A 17,136-nucleotide genomic window follows, 5' to 3' on the forward strand; every position below is an offset into this window, starting at 1 on the left:
TAATTTATCACGAACGGAAATTATTTGATAGTAGTAATATTCCTAATATTTATCAATTTATATATTTTTAAAATGGCGTTAACTGACGGGACTTATTTTATTTTGAATATTCCATAAAAAAAAAATTATACGTGTTTCAGGTCATTCTTTATAAAACCTGCTTATCAATTGTTTTTAAGCTCAATAACACAGATAATATTTGACTGGAATCTCTCCCATTTGTCCGGGAAGTTGAAATCTCCAGGACACATTGACTGGCACCATTTTCTTCTAACGGAAACACTGGGAAAAAAAATAAAAGAAAAATTATATATATATATATATATATATATCAAAAAAATTATCAAAACAAAGATCACAATATATGCCAAGAATCACATATGCCAAACACTCGGCTCAGCTGGGCCCTACCCTAGCCCTCCCCCAGCAACCAAAAGATAATTTTCACAACCTCCCTGCCCTGCCCTGCCCTGACACACACACACACACACACACACACACACACACACACACACACACACACACACACACACACACACACACACACACACACACACACACACACACACACACACACACACACACACACACACACACACACACACACACTCCCTCCCTCCCTCTGCAGAGGCAAAGGGCCTTGTTTGTGAGTAAAAGATGAGAGAGAATGGCTGATCAACCCATGTCAGGACAGACCCACACACACACAGACCCACACACACACACACACACACACACACACACACACACACACACGCGCACACACAGGACTTCATTCATTTTACATGACTTGGCAGGGGGTGAGGAAAAGAGCTGTGATACAAACATGCCCTTGTTTTTATACACTGGGTGTAACAAACCCAAGCCTCTTGCTGCCTCACACATGCACACCATCCAACTCAGTGAATCCTTAAATATCCAATTTCTGATATTCGCTCAAATTTAACAAAGAGGGTTGGGCAAACGTTAATCGTTTACTCTCAGTATTCCCGCTTTGACAAGAGCAACGTTACTCCTTTCAAACCTGGAAGCAGTACATTGCACTTCGTTAATTTTGTTTCGCAGCACACGATAAAGGCAAGCAAGGAATATGCGTGAAAAGGGGAATTAGGAATCAAATGTTGAGATCTTCCACGCAATTTGCATCACACTCATGCTGCAGGCATGCACCTTTTACCTCAAGTGTAAAACTCTTGGGGGAATTCAATTGGCGGAAAACTTGACTATTGTCAATCACAAGCCAATTACGTCCCAGAACTGCAGGGTAGGTAGATGTAACACACACACACACACACACACACACACACACACACACACACACACACACACACACACACACACACACACACACACACACACACACACACACACACACACACACACACACACACACACACACACACACACACACACACACACGTTCTCCTCGATTGCCCAGCATTTACAGCACACTAAACACCTACGGCGGGTATGAAGACACAAGCTGGGCTTCTCAGCCAAACGCAATCGAAAGTGATGTGATGCACAACGGTTCTTTTCACACTGAATGTCAACAGCATCACCAGTGACGGCGCACAAACACATCTGGTTGTCCGAAACCGGAGCTGTGGCATTTTTCTGCCGGTCTGTGCGCGTACCATAAAAACACTTGGGTTTTTGCCGAGAAAAAAAGAAAAAGAAAAAGGAAAAAAAGCCGTGATTGTAAATTTGATTAGGAGAAGGCCATTTGGCAGACCACGTTCCATTTAATTAGACAGAAGGATAACTCCGTAGTTTACCAATTACGTAAAACAAACACTTCATTGCTATGTATGGAGTATTGTGGAGATTGTGGGGGGCAGTCTCCAGCCAAGATAAAGCCACAAACAAACAAACTCCATCTCGCTCACTCACACAATCCTCTCAGTTTATGCCGAGTTCGGGCGTCGTGATTCTGGCCGGATTTTTCGCCCGGCGACAGGTTTTTGGAGACGGCCGAGCAAAGCCCCGGATCGGAGGAAAATCGCGGCGAGCTCCCGTGAGCGACAATGTGTGGTGTGAGCTTCTCACGACGCCACCCCACTGCTCGGTGAGACATCAAGCAGGTTTAATATCTGGTCGTGTCGGGATCGACTCGGGAGAGACGGAACGGGCTACAGCCAATGAGAGCGGATAAGGGGGTGGGTGGGTGGAGGGCGGAGAAACGGGGAGACCGCAGTGCACGGAAGCAGCAGCCAGAAACACACACACCCAATGTACCTATTTTACCTTTCTTCTCTAGGTTTTTAATGTTTCTTATTTCAATTCTGCTTTTATTCAGGTTTTTTAATAAATTTTTTTTTTTTTTTTTTTTTTTTTTTTTTTACAGTGACCAAGAATACAAAAAAAATTATAATTCTGTCCCGCGCATGGTATGGTGTCATTTCCGGTGCCACTACTCGCGTGTGTTCTCGTGACAAAGCGTAGTTTGGAGACCCCGACAGACCCTTCTGGGTTCCCTCCTGGCGAAAGGTCTTGTAACGCGACACCTGTCCCCGTTCAGTCATGTCGTGTGAAACCACGACAACATCAAGATTAACGATTCACAAGACAGAAAGTTGTGCAGTGTGAACAGCACAGAGATCTGTGCAGTGTATCCATGGCATTGGCAGAAAGCTTGTGGGCAAGGGGATCTTTGCTTTCGTTTTCAACCTTTTACTTTTTCCATTTTATTCGCATTTGAAGTCCGTTTGTTCATTAACGTAGTTGGATTAGTTGGTGAGTTTGTTTGTATTGCAGAGATTCACTGATCCGTTAAAAGTTGAGAAATTTCCCAATTTGAAGATTCGACTGAACGACGTCGGAACCGGCAGGAAGCGAGGAATGGTCAAATGGCGCGAGGCTTTCGCGCCCCGTGGCACGCTGCTTTGGCGCCGCCTTCCACAGCGGCGACCCTCCTGCTCCGTGTGACCTTCCATGCCGATTAACATGGCTGCGCTTCTGGTGTGGCCCAGGGGTAAGGCGGGAGGAAAACACATCGACGACGAAGTGGCAGAAGACCGGGGCAAGACGGAGAGGCGAGGGGAGATCGAGGACGAGGCCCGATGGAGAGCGCGGCCGGCGGGAGATCCGGCTCCACCGCGGACGGCCCCGGGTCCTCCCTCTCCAGAGCCCGGCTAACGATCACCTCCTCACCGCTCCTGCCCGGGAGCGCCGCCGTGCCGACGAGCGCGCTCTGCCGCTTACCTCACGGCCGGCGCTCGGAGGGGAGGGCGAGGCCTTGCTCTCCGGACGGCATCGACACACGCCATCTTCATCTTTCTGTCCCCTCGTTTGGCGGAAATTTGGTGTTTACAATACAAAAAAAACCTATTTATTTTTACTTGTGTAAATTTGTATAGTCCATGGTGCACAGTAGTACAGTAAAGCCTTGTATTGAAATCCTCTCTGATACGTGAGGGAACAACTGTGGGCCGCCGTATCTTATGTAGCTCGGCATTAAAAAACATTAAGCGTGAGCCTCTTGCAAACAACAGGCACAGCAGGTTCGCCCTCCGTCTCCCACCGGGAACAGGAGTAACTAAGGAGGCCGAGTTTCCAGGTGCACGGCTGCGAGCGTGCACGCGTGCGTGCCCCGAAGCTCTCCCGTGGCGATTTTCATCTTGGGCCTCGCGGTGACCAATTATTACAATTCTGCCTCTTTCTCACTCGGCAAATACCAATCATTTACATCTGTTTCCCGTCCCCGGTGTTCTCCACCCCGTTCTTCTTCCCTTGCTCCCCCCCCCCCCGCCCGTCTCGCTCGTACGGCGCTGGCGGGTCATTAACGTGCGATTGTGTGTTTTTCCTGCAAAGGAGGACAGGAGAGCTCACAGAGGCCCTGGCTCATTAACACAGGAGGTGGCTCGTGGGCGGGCGCAACACACACACACACACACACACACACACACACACACACACACACACACACACACACACACACACACACACACACACACACACACACACACACACACACACACACACACACACACACACACACACCCTACCTGATCTCTGCAACAACATGCACGCAGACACACGACTGTGCATTCTTTCTCAGAGCCTGGAAGGTGGCTGATCGCTCGGAAGGGCCGACTGATCGAAGAAACGACTATCAGTTGCGGATACTGTGTTTCCTCCGATTACGGCTGACGTTCGATCATTTTGAGTTTACACCCGGATCCGGAGAGATCAAATTTTCTTATCATGTGGTTCCCATTGGGTATATCTATGGTCGGTCGACAACAAATACGTTGCGTGATCTAATTGCGCTCACCCGATATGAGAGGTGCACATAGGGTCCCTTCCACCCTTAGTCCCCGCCCGAAGCGTCAACGCCTGCGCAACGCGAGGCCCAGCCTGCAAATGTTTTGTTATCTGGCTGTTTGTTTCAAGTCTGTTCACCCGGAACAGTCTCGCCTATATCGCATCTTGCAATAGTGACAACTTTTTCGCCCATCTCAACCTCATTCCAGAGATTGCCAAGAGACCAGAGGCTACTAACAAAGGCTACACCGGCAGGAAGTGCTCGCAGGTGGCACCGAGACGTACACCAAGGTGGGGGGAGGGAGGAGGGCGAGGGGCTCGGCTAAAGCGGCGTTTTTTTTCAGATTCCGAACTTCCGATCACAACTATCGGGATACATTTTAGGGATACAAATCCGATTACGACGATCATTTGATGAGCCCACCCCTACTGATCACGTACATTTTTTCCCGTGGAGGTGAAAGAAATCAGTAAGAAGCCACAGATGGGAACAGATAGAGATGCAGGAGAGACATCAAAGCTGAATAATTGTTCAGTGCGGCAATTTGAACCTATCTGCTCCGGTCAGCAGAGCAATGGCGGAGACAATGTGGAGGGGGAAAAGAAAAGACATTTTCTTAATAATGTACCAAATTCTATATTCCTAATTCTATATTATTCAAAATTACAATTAAATGTGGTCAATATTTTGGCGAAAAAAACCCCAAACAACATAACAAAAGAACAGTTATAATGATGCCAACCACTGGTTAAGCAGGAAATCACCATGAATTGGTATTTTCCAACCACCCGCCTGTATTCAGACACCGCCTCACAACTTAAGTCGGGATAAAAAGTAAATTCATCCAGCTGATGAGGTGTGTGTGAGGAGCCCAAATGCAGCGGGCTAAGCTTTGTACCATAGACTTTGATCTACCTCAGCTTATTATTACATTTCCTCCCGCTCTCTCTCCCCATATCCAATACTTAAAGTCAAAGTCAAACTCCTGTCATTGGAGAGTCGTTACGCCATTACGCATTACGCTGTATGCTCTACACTTGACTGTTCAGCCAATTATCAGTCTGAAATAAATCTAAAACTTGAAATAATTGTCGGACAGTAGTTATTTTGATTTAAAGTATTTAATGAAAATAGCAAATTGTATGGAAATCCTTGGCGGGGCTGCGCTGGTGCGGTGCCAAATCCTGAAGGGGGAATTTGAAAATAATGGATATTGTACATCATGATGGGGGGGGCTGGGTTTTACTTAGTATTTTTAAGTTTATGTGCAGTGACTATAAAACATTTCAATAGTATGAGTAAATCTATAATAAAACATACTCCCACACTTCCCACACAGTTCATTTATTGCATGAATAAAATATGAATATATTGAAATTTTTACTTAATAAATTCTAGTTCACACTGAATCTAAATATCACAATGCAGAAATGGTGAGAGTTCATTTCATATATTTTGCTCTACAACTAAGTTCCGGGCCGCTGCACGCGAAAGGCACTGGCCTGCGAAGCTGTGCATGGTACTATGAGGTTCGATTCCATCTGTGGTTCAATGCCAATTCTGACCACTTGATCGCCATTTTCTATAACTTTTAGTTGTTCTTTTGATATCTTTTCAGTTGCATAGGAATTATACAACCGTTTTTGTACAATAAAACACTCAAGAAACACTCAAGAAAATGAAAACGACCATGGACTGCTGCCCAGGGTCATTCTGAACAGTGAAATTCTAAGGCAAGCGACTTACTAAAATATATAAAATACTAAATTGCAAAAGAATAAATAGAATCAGCAAATGAGGGCAAGAATGGCAAAAATAAACATAAAATAAAAAACAAAACAGTAGCAGCAGTTCCGGGAACATAAAAAATGGGGAATATAATTGGGAATATAGATGTACATATTAGTATACATATATAGGATTGTAATGCAATACTATGCCACAATATTTTTCTGTATACTGTATTACAGAATACAGGCTAATTTTGGGGGAAATGGCGGTTAGGGCAAGCAAAAATAAAGTGCTTTTTGGGTTTTTTTTCTTAACCCAGCGCGCGGTGTGGTTGTTTTTGGACACTCTAGACCATTCATGTTGATATTTTATTTATTACTGCCGTCACCTTGCTCAATTGCTGGGTAAGGTATTTTTGGGTGTTTGCTTTTCGATGTGTGTTTGTGTTGACATTTCACATGCTGATACTATTTCTACAGGGGGATTTTGAGTTGTGCACTGAAAGGATGCTTATGTGTCTGGTGCGTCAGGGTATGCATCGGGGCGTCTTACATTTTTGGCATGTTTTTTTTTGTCCCCCCCCCCCCCGTGTGGAGACACCTGCTAAAATGTGGGGTGAGGTATTCGCCCGATGCATTCACTCAGACAGCCGGGCACACGCATATGAGTAGAAATACCAAAACCATCTATTTGGAGAGCAAGGATAACTTCCAATTTTAAAACAAGAAAATAAACAAATGCTCACACAGCTCTGCAGTTCAGGAGCATATGCAGCGTTGTGCAAACAAGATGAGAGGTGGAACCTCTCTCAATCATCTTATATGATGAAAACAGAGGGAAGGGAGATAAAGAAAAAAAAAAAAAGAGAAACAATGCCAATTATTGCTGACAGATTAAGAGACAAATAAACTACTAATACGATATAGATTTGGGTCTCAACAAATATTAGAGTAGATTAGATTCAGTTAATTGTCATTGCACAGAGTACAAGGACTGAGGCAACGAAATGCATTTCCTAGTAACTGACGCATCCAGGAGCAGCGGGCTGCCATATAGCGGCAGCACGGGGGGGTCAAGTGTCTTGCTCAAGGACACATCAGCACACTACCGGGAGGAGCTGGGGATCGAACCGGCCATCTTCCGATTACTAGACGACCCGCTCTACCTCCTGAGCCACTGCCCCCACAAATACACTAAAAGATAAAGATACTCTGCATCTCGGTAAAAATAAACGGTTCTCTTTGGCACCAAAAAGCCCCTACAGTACTTCCTCCTGAAGTGTGGCTTGTTCATATATCAATTCAATTTCAATCCGCGACAGAACAGGCGCCGTCCTTTCAGAACCACTCTCCGTCGCTGGCATTGTGTCAAACTAAACCAAATGGCTTTCTCCTCGTTGTGTTTTTAAGGGTCTGCTGCTCAGCCATATCGCTGGTATCCAATGCGTGTAATTCAGTTGCACTAATGGTTATAATTTTGGCTGATAGGAAGCATTCAGAACAAACTAAATGAGATAGCGCTATTTATATCTGATAGTTATCTTCACTGCTATGCATTTAAAAACTATCCCAGCGAAACTTACATTATTGATTTGTGTTACAGGAAAAACACTAAAATAACATTAAATTTAATAATGTTGAAATTTCAGCGTTTGACTTGTCATTTGAACGTAGCGACACGTAAAAAGTGCACTTCCTCTTCCATTCTAGTCCCGGATGCAAAAAAATATTATCTCCTACTTCATTGATGGAAAAACAACTTTTCCTTCACCAAAAAAAATAAATAAATACTTCCCAGGTAAGAGGAGAGAAAAACAAAAAAAAATAAAAAATAATAGCTCCCAGGGTAATGCCAGAAATTAACATTATATTTCCATTTCGGATAACATACATTTCCTCCCCTGTGAGAAAACATTTAATGGAAGAAATTAAAATAGTTACTTTCAAGAATAGAACAATAGAATAATATATCTAGAATAGAGAATATATTTCCTTTCCAGAACAAAATATTTCCTCCGAAGAACCTTAGAGTAGATTTCCTTCACATTAAAGACGTTTCAGAGGCTTCATTCCACATTTTGGCTGACCACAACATCAAGCCCCCGACTCTCCAAATCTCAAAAAGACTGAGGCGAGTACATTTTAAAGAATTATCATTTCATCACAGCTCAATTTATTTTCCTTTCTCTTTCACTCTTCTTCTGTAGCACTAGGATCCCATTTCATTGCAGCCAGTAACCCAATTATTTTCTTCACACTCTATTGAGGAATTACGGCGCTTTGTCTGTTTGCGGCTTCTGACGATGAAAGAGTGAATAAGGGAAGTGAGTATAAATTGTGGAATTATTATTATTATATTTTTTATATTTTCAATGAGGTACACCTTTTGTTAAGTCAATCCAAGTGCCCCTTTAACGAGCAATAAATAAATTAAAAATAAAATAGGAATAATTATGTGTATTTAATATTATGACCTCAGCCATCTGTAAAGGGGCAAAACGATTTAATTGTGAGATGCAACTCACTCCACCGTAAATATTTCACTAATGGCAGCTTAATGACAGAAAGAGTAATATAGACAGCGAGGGAAAAGGAAAGTGAGAAAATGATAAAAAAAATTAATTAACAAAAATTCTAAAGAATAAAAGGAGAAGAGGAAAAAGGACAAAATAGGGGAGCAGGAGATAGATGGATGGAGTGTGGCAGGATCTGGTAGGAAAGCAACCCAGAGTGTGTAGGGAGTGAACAAAATGAGGACGGCCGCTGAGAACGACCTCATTTTTTTTTTAACCAACCGGGAAAAACACCGCTTTTTTTCCCACCCTGAGTGAGTGCTGCTGAAAAAAGGAAGACTTTTTTTTTTTTTTTTTTTTTTAAATCAGTTTCCCTCTTGCTCAAGCAACAGAAATTTAAACTGAACATTTCTCAGGGAAGGACTGAGAAGAGTTGCACCAGAATGACCACAGTGCAAACTCCCAAAACGGACAAATTCGGCGTTGACTGAATGTAGATGGTTAATGTAGCCGGGATTACTGATTCCATATAGACTGGTTAAGATACACTTAAAAAGGGATATCTAAAGTCAAATAACATGTGTTTATCATGTGTTCAGGCTTTTACTTGATTGAACACAAGCAGCTTGAAAAAGTAACAAGGCAAGAGATAAAACCACCTCACAAATTAACCTTCTTGATAACGGTCCAGATATGGTATACTTGAGTATGTACAGAGCTAACATGGAGGTAGATACTGTAAGTACACAACAGAGAAGGCAATACTATAGTTCTAATGTTTAGAGAGGCTGACAGAGAAGAAAATATCAAAGAAAAGGAAAAAAAGAAAAAAGGAGAAGGAAAGAATTTCTGGTACGGTTGGAATATTACATTTGTGTTTCCCAGGATTTAACCCTGAGACTGTGTCTGAATACATATTGAGTGTGATTCAAAATGAACGCTTTCCAAGCAAATTTATGCAGAAAATACACGGTATTTCCTCAAATATAAACCGGTAGTCAAATAGAAACCGGGCCTTGAATAAATTCCAAGGGCGTGGTCGACACAAGCAAATAAAAGTCTGCCTCAAATTCAGATCGGGGGAAAAACTGATTGCCGCTGCGGAGCGCGGCATGGGAACAGCTACCCAGCTCCATCAGAGCGATCTCTTATCCAAACAAAGCAAATTAAACACTGTTTTTTATTGTAGATGTATTTAATTTACTCCGTTTCCTACTGCTCCGGAGCAAATCGCAGATCGCTTCTTGGGGCAGGTGCCCCGCTCTGGCCGCTCTCACTCTCCAGCGCCACAAAGCAGCAAGTGCTGCGTTCAAGGGAAACACGGAAAACTGTAATTCTCCCGTCGGCGACCACCACATGTGTACGCGACATGTGACCAAGTCCCTCTTATCAAAGTCACAAGCAAGTCTCAAGTCATTTGGTCCAAGTCTCAAGCAAGTCCCAAGTCTGTTTTTGTTTGGCAGGTCAAGTCAAGTCACAGTTTATGTCAAGTCAAGTCGAGTCCTTAGTTAAGGCAAGTCAAGTACAAAGTAAAGTAACTTTTTTTCAGACCGGAAACCAGCAGTATCCGTCCGGTCTATACAAAGAGAAAAGACAAGGTACTAGTACCTGTTTAATAACTATATTATTGGCCAATGTAACCTGTTCTAAAAGCATGACAATGAATTTAATTTGTATTATAATTATTGATATTCAGTGAAATAAATGTAATCAAACAATCTTCTCAGTCAAAACAATATTCCCTCCCCATCACTTTTAAAACAGTGAAATACTGACAGCAGGACTACAACATCAAACTGTATTACATTCCACCCCTGTCCGCCTGTCTCCCTAATTGCAGAATATCTCAAAAAGTTATGAACAGATTTGCACAAATGGATTTGATTGAATGAAAATGACTGAATGAAATTTTTGAATCCGAAAGTAATGAGTCTTGGCACAGTCGCGGCCGCCATGATGATCTGATTTGATCATGTTATGTGTGTGTAACCAGCGGGAGGATCACGAGTGCTTCTCGTTAAACAAAAATGTCAGGTAGCGAGGAGCTTGATTGACAAGGTAGTTATCTAGTCATGACAATGCCAATGCCAAATTCAGGGCCGTGCGATATGACAAGAAAAAAATGTATCGTCTACATATATTTTTAGATTACCGTTGTTTTGTGCCAGTGAACGCATCATCCGAGTTTCCCCTGAACGCAGCATGGCTTACTGCTTGGAGAACTGTGTTTGTTAGGCTTGGGCAGATTTACAATTAAATAGCCAATAGCAGACATCTTTTTTTTTTTTTTTTTTTTTTGCATCTGCCAGGAAAAATCAGAGCATTGAAACAGAGTAAGTGCAGTTTACAGTGTTCTGAAACTGGAGCAGAGAGGGGGAGAGAGGGGGGAAGAGGGAGGGGGAGAGAGGAGGCGGAGGCTCTCACCCTCTCTGCTCAGAGCTGTCGAGTAACCACTGGTGATCGGCTCTCACTTCCCCTCTACAGTCCCGTACAGAGACTTTTAGGGGCAGCTGCTCAAAAAAAAAAAAAAAAAAAAAAAAAAGGCACATGGTTCCGGTTCTAGGCATTTTGCCGCTCTGGGCAAACGGAGCAGCACAGCAGAGCTGAGGTGTGAACCTCACACCTCAGGTGTGCTGAGGTGTGAGGTTCATGAGCAGTTCCTCATGAATATATCTTACCCCGAAAACCTGCTACCTCGAGGCGCATTAATTCTTAAAAAAAAAAAGAAAAACACGCGCCTGTTAAAAGGGCACCGTGGGGTCCACGGGGCAGATGCGAAAACCTGCGCTTCTAAATACTTTACTTGTAAATAATAAATCCTGCATTTCCGGAATAGGGACAGGAATTTGCCACATTACATTACGTTCTATGCGCACGCATGCACGCGCCAGTCACGGCACACAGACCTTAACATGGAGGAGGAAAAACATTTTTTTTTACAACTTACAACTTTCTAAACACCGACTTGTGTTTGATAAAGAAAACTCAAATTGCATGATGGCACCATTCATGGATTACTACAACATTTGGCCGTCTACTACCGAGACAACGCAAGGTGACTACCGAGCCCAACCCAAGTACATTTTTGTTTGCCGATCGCATTTTAGTTCAAGGTTTCAGTCTCTCTACGTCGTCCTCAGACGAGCCTTCCATCGGCGTCTCCAGTCATCCCTGTTCCCCATACATCTGGCCAGCTCCTTTGTGCTTTCCGCACCAGCATCTTTCCTTAGCACGTCCACATGGGTAGATGCGTGACGTCCTCTTGATCGATGCCCGTGTGTTGGTTCCCACACAGTACAAGCTTTTTGGCCGGGAGTTGTCGATGGCAGTGGCAATGGCAATGGCCTGCTAGTCTCATCCTCCTTACTGCTATCTTCTCTGATACACTGGGTAGTGCCCCATACAGACAATGGTTGGTAATGTGTTCGTCCTGGTTGATGTTCAGTACCACACGTAACAGTGAACGAAGGTTTACACAAACAAGTCACTCGAGCCGTCACGCCTCAAGCCTTTAACCTACAAATCAGAGTCTCAAGGAATTTATTTATTTATTTATTTCATACCCTCTCCATTTTCACTGTACATGTATTTGCCTGGCATGGCAACCCAAGGAAAGTTTGATTTAAAATTCATACTAAAATATGATTATCAAACAGAGGGGGTTAGATACAAAAGCCTGCCTCAAATATGAGCCTGCTTCTAATAAAGGCACTATAGACCAAAACAGAGGCTCAATTATAGCCGCGCCCGTTTAAAAAAAAAAAGATTGAAATTTCAACCTCAGCAGCTGACACCCAGCACCTTCCACTGCTGTCCTGTTGAGTCAGGCCTCTATGCCCTGCTCAGATATGATCAGGAGGAAGCAGATACCGTCTGCATTATGTCTAATTAATGCAGGGGGATGCAGCAGCCGGCTCCACACATGCTGCGCGGGTTGTAGAATAAAGGACAAGGGGAATTGGAGCAGAGAGTGTGCTTCCACGGGCATTTAGTCGGGGGCAGTGGGTGGGAAGATTCTTGTCCCCGGGACATCGAGTTTCCTCTGCATCCACCGCTCCTGTCACTGTGACGGCAAACGGCAAAAACATATTTATTCCCGTTTCTTTCTTATTCCTTTTACCGTTTCTCCACCTCCATTTTGCACTGTATTTTATTTTGCTTTTTCCATCTGCCCCCCCCCCAAAAAAATTATTTTGGTGGGGTTGCTATTTCTTTATAAGCCGAGTCGAGATTCTGGCCTGATTTTGCTGTCGCCGACAGGTTTGTTTTTGGAGAGCAAAGCCCCAGATTGGAGGCAAACCACAGAGGGCTCCCGTGAGCTACGAGCGCGTGAACTGCTCACAACCCGATCTGACTGCTCGCCAATGGCTCGCAGACGCTGACAAGATATCAAGCAGGTTTAATATCTGGCCATGTCGGACTCGACTCAAGTTCTGGTTCTTTACACAGTCAAGAAACTCTTGCGAAAAGTGCAGAAGTATACTGTTCCACACAAAAGCATGCCATACGAGTTCAAGTGAGTCTAATAGGATTTATTTTGACATTTAAATGATACCGGAGGGATGGCGGGCTTCACTAAATAACCAGGCTACAGCAACACTGGCATGGTCATTGCTTCTAGGTCGGGTCCTGGGGTGGTTCCTCACCCACAGTATTGATGAGCCGGCAGAGAACAGAGAAAACGCTGATGCCGCTTGAAGAAGGGAGATAGACAACACTGACAGGGGACTGTAAGCCCCCCCAAATACACACACAGGGTCGATTATTAAAATGGAAGAAAAGGCGTGCATGCAAATGTGCGTGTGCATTTCCTGAAGTCAGCAGGTCAAAATGGAGAGGTCGGAGGTTGCGAGCTAACAAGGATGAATGTTCTTCGCTGTGCGTGTCATTGTGCATGATTTTGATGCGCAACACTATGTCTAGATGCATAATATTGTGTCATGTGTTTAAAACATTTTCCTTGTGTGATCTAAAAAAAACTAAAAAGAAAACAGAATTGATTAGCTCATTAAGGCCAATGCGCGCACACACACACACACGTCAGAAATAATGTGGACATGCTTTCCAAAGCACTCTGGACAATTAGACTGCAGAGGAACCATTCCCTAGAGCAGTGAACAGGAGGGAGGATGGGTGATGGGTCAAGATAAAGGTGTGAGGGGAGCAGCGAAAAGGAAGCCAACGGGGTGCACCAACCAACCGTTGGAACAGAGATGTCCACTTCATGCTCAGGCAGACAGTTTTCCCCAAGAACAAAGCAAGAAAAGATGGAGCCAATCACGGTTTCTTGGGGTCCTTTTTGGGGTTTCAGGGGGGGTCCATGAGATAATGGCCTGGGATCCAGGGGAAGAGGGAGCGAAAGACCTAGCCCATAATACACTCAAGGACAAGAAAATTGGAATATACATTTTGTCTGGTAGGGTTCTACTAATCTCTGTGATGTTCTCTGGTGTGGTTCCAGCTGCTTCAATGGCCATCAGGAGAGTCCAGCAGGGAATCAGGGGTAAATGATCCCGATAAATTGTAAAATCCCACGACGCCCCACATTATGTTTTACTCAATGGGCAAATTAGGACGGCAATACTCACTTTGAACACTCGTAATTTCATAGGTCACTCCAAACAGAGGTGGTGAAACGCTGCGGCGACCGTTGACAGCTGTTCTCACTATCAATTTAACAACCACAAGAGCGCCTCTGATCATTTTAAACCGATTGGAAAGAGATTGTGATGGGTTTACAAGTCTGGTTTGGGGTGGTTGGAAAGTGGGTCATGATGAGATCAAAAATGTCTCTCTAAAATGAAAAAAATAATAATAATAAAAACAAAAAGTTTGGTTTTAATATAATGGTGCTAAAGCCTTCCCAATGCCCTGTGAGTTAAAACAAGTCGGCCGCCAGTTGTGAACCCATGATGACGGCTAAAGGCTGGGATATCCCACTGCCAGCTGTGGACTAATTCCATAATGGGCTGTTCCAGTGCAACACAGAGGCAGGCAATGACACACACACACACACACACACACACACACACACACACACACACACACACACACACACACACACACACACACACACACACACACACACACACACACACACACACACACACACACACACACACACACAGTGGCAACCGCTTTATTGTGCCCATTTTCATTAATAAGTGCTGCCAGATCACTGGCAGTGGCAGATGAACAGATTAGCAAGGTATATTAGAAAAGCCAGATCACAGATATGGATCAAATGCATTCACAAAATAGATTTCACAGGACAGATCTGGGACAGCAAGTTAAGTACTTTGGTCTGGGTTTTGCCGCCGTTATAAGCTTACAATTTAGAAATGAGTAGTGTGAGTCTTCTGAAATGCACTTATTCTATCATTATCTATTGTCATGACTGTACATTATTAAATCGGGTAAAGCACAACTTTGCCAGTATACAATAATACCCCTCGGTATTGTTGAAATGATTAAGCATGATGCCAATTGTGCTGATCCTCATAAGAAGAAAACACTGTTGTCTTCTGTTTTTAGGCGTAGTTGTGGTCATAGTTGTGTTCAGTCTTGCACTTTTAAGGGATAAAATCAGCAAGCCCTGCCATTACACAGAAACTAACTAAGGCCAACAAGCTCTCACCACTTAGGATTTAGACTAATTCACAACTCCTAATGCACAAAATGGCCCGAAGGAGACGGCATCAAGCGAGGAAAGTGTGTGCGTTTCGACGGTCAATCCAAACACGCAGTGAATTCGCTTAGACAAGTCAAATAAGTGAGTCAGCATGGGAAATAGGTTTTGCAAATGACTATACATAAATAATAGATCCAAATATGTCCCGTTTCAGCCTGAACCCACCCACCCGCCCACCACCTCACTTCCCCTTCTCGCTGCGTAACAGCCCATCTACAAACACTTTCATTTTCTGCGCTAAGCAGCAGCGGCTCAGTGACTCCATTCATTCCAGGTCAATTCGAGCAGTGTGCTCGACACGGTCGTTTCATTACAGACTTCCCGTCTGCCTGTTTAGCAGCGACAGAGGGCGTAAAAAAACGGGGGGGGGGGGGGGGGGCGCTGAGGAGGCTTAGAGTCAGGAAGAAAGCACGGAGAGAAGGCACGCAAAGATAAAGAACGAACGGCATTGGAATGAATAAAGAAAAATTAAAAAGGGGGGGGGGGGGGGGGCAGGTGTAACAGAGGTAAAGAGAAGGGAATGCGGATAGGAAGGCAGGTGGGAGAAAGAGGAGAGGAAAACATTCAAGGAGATAGGACGGGACCGGGGAGGAGGAGAACAAGCACGGGAGGCGTAAGGCGCTGGCAAAGAATAGAGGAATTATGGAGGAAGCGGGAAAATAATGGAGGAGTTGGTAAAGGAAAGGTGAGGAAAGGGAGGCGAGGTGAGGTGAGATGGATGGAGAGCTCAACAGGGGGGGGGAGTGAGAGAGGCCACGGTCGAGGGAAATACAGTGAAAGAAAAATTTTGGGGAAAAAATACGCTTAAAAGGAAGAACGTGAACTTGATGAGAGACAAGAGATAGAGGAGATCTGTTTTTACACCAAAGAAGCTTCCGTCACAATAGTAGTTACGTATTAGTCCTGACTTGAAAAATAGAAACGGCCACATTTGAAATACCTACTTAAAATGTAAATGCATCCAGGATTGTTATTTCTTTGTTGTTTTTTTTTAACTAAATAAGGATTTTATTCTGTTTATCCTTTGTAATTATTGGTAGCGATGTAGCGGATTTGTTTTTGTTTTGGGTCAAGTCTCTTTTGATTGAAAGGAAAATAAAAACGTTGTTACTCATAATACTTGAGTATATTTTATATATTTTATATATTATATATAATATTTGTAATTGTTTGAATTGACTTCTATTTTTAAGGACACAATTGAATCAACTACGTGAGGACCGATCCAATCAGAACCATGTGCTTCAGACCATCTTAATTGCCTGTGTTATTTGGCAGTAATGAGGAATCACGTTGCTGTTAGATTTGCCGCACATTTGTTATAATTTACCTTGTGTTACTTTTTAACTGAACATAATCAATGTCATGACTACTTGTCACTTTTCCGAGGGGTAAGATTTAGCCTTGCAATCGTTGATGTCAAGATTTGTCATTTTGATTGGGAGAGTCACTCGCCAGAGTCACTCCGCTCCTTCAAAGCTGTGGGCGCTGCTCGTGAAAGCCAGGAAAGGTAATCAATCAACCCCGGTAGGCTATTAAACGCTCTCCTCTTTTGAGTTCATTCACAGATGTCTAACGCATCCTAAAAGGGGGAGTTGAGAACTGAAGGGCGGGACAGGGGGAAAAAAGGAATTTAGCTTTTCAGGGTTTGAAAAGGGGGCAGTGGGGGCAGAGGCAGGGCGAAACTGACGGGTCAAAAGAAAGGAGAAAGAGAAAAATGGGAGAACGAGGACGTGAGGGGCTTGGGGGGTACGGATCAAAGTTTAAAATTGAAGGCACGGAGGAGAGAGGAATGGGGGAGCGGCAGGTAGGAAAGTGAGTAAATGGGAGGGGAGAGCAACAGAAAGGTGATGGGACAGAAGATGGAGAGAAAATAAAAACATGACATGAAGAGCGTGAACTGGGGTGAGATGGATGAGGACGGGAGGAGATTCG

General features: G+C 43.8%; 1 protein-coding gene across 1 annotated transcript in view; it reads right to left on the reverse strand.

Moving 5' to 3' along the window:
- The window catches only part of strbp (spermatid perinuclear RNA binding protein), a gene marked incomplete at its 3' end in the record, with an annotated part of 103,456 nt that overhangs the window by 41,548 nt on the left and 44,772 nt on the right, over positions 1 to 17,136 (reverse strand). The gene's annotated exons all lie outside the window — the stretch shown is intronic.

The sequence above is a fragment of the Zeus faber genome (assembly GCF_960531495.2).
Source record: "Zeus faber genome assembly, chromosome: 17".
Classification (NCBI taxonomy): domain Eukaryota; kingdom Metazoa; phylum Chordata; class Actinopteri; order Zeiformes; family Zeidae; genus Zeus; species Zeus faber.